We start from the raw sequence: 2,969 nt of genomic DNA, 5'->3' as shown, positions 1-2,969 counted from the left end.
AACTAAAATAACATCAATTATATCATTATTAAAATAATCGGCTTTTATGAGCCGGGGTTACACATGACACTCCGAATGTTTCCACAAAGTGTGTTTTTCACCCGTTTGCCCACCATGGGGGTCGAGTGGTTTGGAAAAGTTCTGCCTTGGGAGCTGATTTCAAACACTTTCCAGTGAACTCAGACAAAACGCAGTGAAAGTCTCGTGTTCTCACTTCAAATTATTGTCACGTAAACAAAACTATGAGCTTTGAAGATGAACAATCTTCTGTCATTTGTATGACTGTATGAGTCCATACTGCAACTTCTGAAACACTCATGACATCATAATGCCAGTTAGAGTTAGGTTAGGGGTAGGGTTAGGGTTAGGGGTAGGGGTAGGGGGTAGGGATAGGGGTAGGGGTAGGGGTAGGGTTAGGGTTAGGGTTAGGGGTAGGGGTAGGATTCGTTTTTGGGTTAGTATTAGGGTAAGGGTTAACGTTTAGGGGCAGAGTTAGGGTTAGGTCCTAGGTAGGGGTAGGATTAGAGTTAGGTTAGGTTAGGTTCAAGTTAGGGTTGGGGTTAGGTTAGGGTTAGGGTTAGGGTAAGGGTAATGGTTAGGTTATAGGTAGGGTTAGAGTTAAGTTCAGTTCGAGTTAGGGCTAGGGTTATAGGTAGGGTTAGGGTTAGGTTCAGTTCGAGTTAGGGTTATAGGTAGGGTTAGAGTTATGTTCAGTTCGAGTTAGGGTTAGGGTAATAGGTAGGGTTAGGGTTAGGTTCAGTTCGAGTTCGAGTTAGGGCTAGGGTTATAGGTAGGGTTAGGATTCGAGTTAGGTTAGATTAGGTTCGAGTTAGTGTTAGGGTCAGGGTAAGGGTAAGGGTTAGGGTTAGGTTATAGGTAGGGTTAGAGTTAAGTTCAGTTCGAGTTAGGGTTATAGGTAGGGTTAGAGTTAAGTTCAGTTCGAGTTAGGGTTAGGGTTATAGGTAGGGTTAGGGTTAGGTTCAGTTCGAGTTAGGGGTAGGGTTAGGGTTATAGGTAGGGTTAGGTTCAGTTCGAGTTCGAGTTAGGGTTATAGGTAGGGTTATAGGTAGGGTTAGGGTTCGAGTTAGGTTAGAGTTAGTGTTAGGGTAAGGGTAGGGTTAGAGATAGGTTCAAGTTAGGGTTCGGGTTTTTTATCTCCTCACAGAATGTTTGTCTTCACCAGTTGTCTAAAATGCAGCAAACGTCTCTCTGGACTCATAAAAGAAAGTAGAACGAGACGTTTAGTAGAAACGTCTCCGAGATCTTAGATTCGCCTCAAGAAATCAATGTAAAGACCAAGAGACTTGAGGATTTGTCCTCGTGGACGTCTCTGGGAACGTCTTTCTGAGACCTTTGGTAATAAAACTTTTGTGTAAACATTCAGAGGAGCTTTTTGTTGAGAGTAAAGCTCCGAAGCCAATGACTCCCAGACCTCCCCCAGCGCCGGGGTTAGGGTTAGCCCCCCCCGGCCCCCCCAGACCACTGACCTACTTGTGAACCAAACGTGAGCTCGGTGCCATACTGCGAAAACAACCTCAAATTAATTTCCTACTTGGCATGATGTCCTTTTCTAATGTAGGTGCACATTATGCTGCTCACCTGATCCCCGGCTGCTCCTGGGGGGTCGTGGGGGGGGGGGTCAGGGGATTAGGCCTCTGCAAGGCTTTTTACAAACTATGAAGTTCAACAGTACTTAAGTGTCGAGATGATCAGCTTCAAACTTTATTCTCCCAACGTCAATAAGCCAGAGGAATTCCCAACGTGTCCTTCATCAAGTCCATAGACGCTTTTCGTCAAGTGGACTTCTTTTGACCAAACGTCTTTAGAACCTCACGTTCAACCACAAAACCGCCGGCAGCGCTGAACATAAAGCAGCAGGTAGAACGGAATGTGGAGTGGAGTCATTCCACTGATCCCACTCTCTCACAGTGAGTCTCCACTCACCCCGACTTCCTGTTTGGACCAGTCACAATAAAGTAAATCCGTCTCCCCTCTTTATCGGGAGACGTTCCTGATAAGATGTGTGACGTCGCGGCTGCATCACGACCACAGAGGAAGAGTTTCCCTCAAGTTTCACCGGACCTTGTTTTCAGACGTGACGTGACTTTATAGGACGTACAGATGCTTTTCCCAAACAGTCATGGAAAAAAAAAGACTGAGACTGTCTTTAGGGATTGGAGCTCTGGACTGCAGTGAAACGTTGAAAGTAGATCTTATGGACACTGGGAGACACTGAAACGTTCATAAAAGATCAGCGTTCACCCAAGAGACGGCGGTGAAGCTTTTACACCGACGTACACACATATTGACTGACACCTTCCCCCAACATTTACACTCATTTACTACTTTTCTCACACGTTTCTTCTTCTATATGGTCTTTCTATATGGAATAATGGAGAGTTGTTTTTTTTTAGTTTAGCAACTTTACACACACGTTCACACACTTCTCCAAGCTATTTAAAGTATGTGAATGCATTTTATTCAATGTCCAATGTCTTTATTGTTGCCATGGTGACACAACAAAATTGAAGGTGGCATAAAAAGGACAGAAAATATACAAAGAAACAATAACCAGGATAAAAACAATCTTCAGGACAGAAAACCACCAAAGCAGTAAAGTAAACCCAGCAGTTGTGACGCTGTCCTGCTTTGGCACCTTGTTTTATTATCCTTGAAAAGTATTGAAAAGCTGAACCTTCTCCAGTCCAGGCTGGAATTCCCACCTTCTGTTTCTTGTGCCAGGAGGAGTAATGGAAATGTACAGCAAGGGAGGAAGCTAGGATCTGACTTTACTGTGGCTGAGGGGTGAGGGTGAGGGTGAGGGTGAGGGTGAGGGTGAGGGGTAGGGCGAGGGCGAGGGCGAGGGTGAGGGTGAGGGTGAGGGTGAGGGTGAGGGTGAGGGCGAGGGCGAGGGCGAGGGCGAGGGCGAGGGTGAGGGTGAGAGTGAGGATGAGGGTTAGGTTGAGGGT

Source organism: Blennius ocellaris (genome assembly GCF_963422515.1).
Source record: "Blennius ocellaris genome assembly, chromosome: 8".
NCBI classification, from domain to species: Eukaryota; Metazoa; Chordata; class Actinopteri; order Blenniiformes; family Blenniidae; genus Blennius; species Blennius ocellaris.
This window is presented reverse-complemented; position numbering follows the sequence as displayed.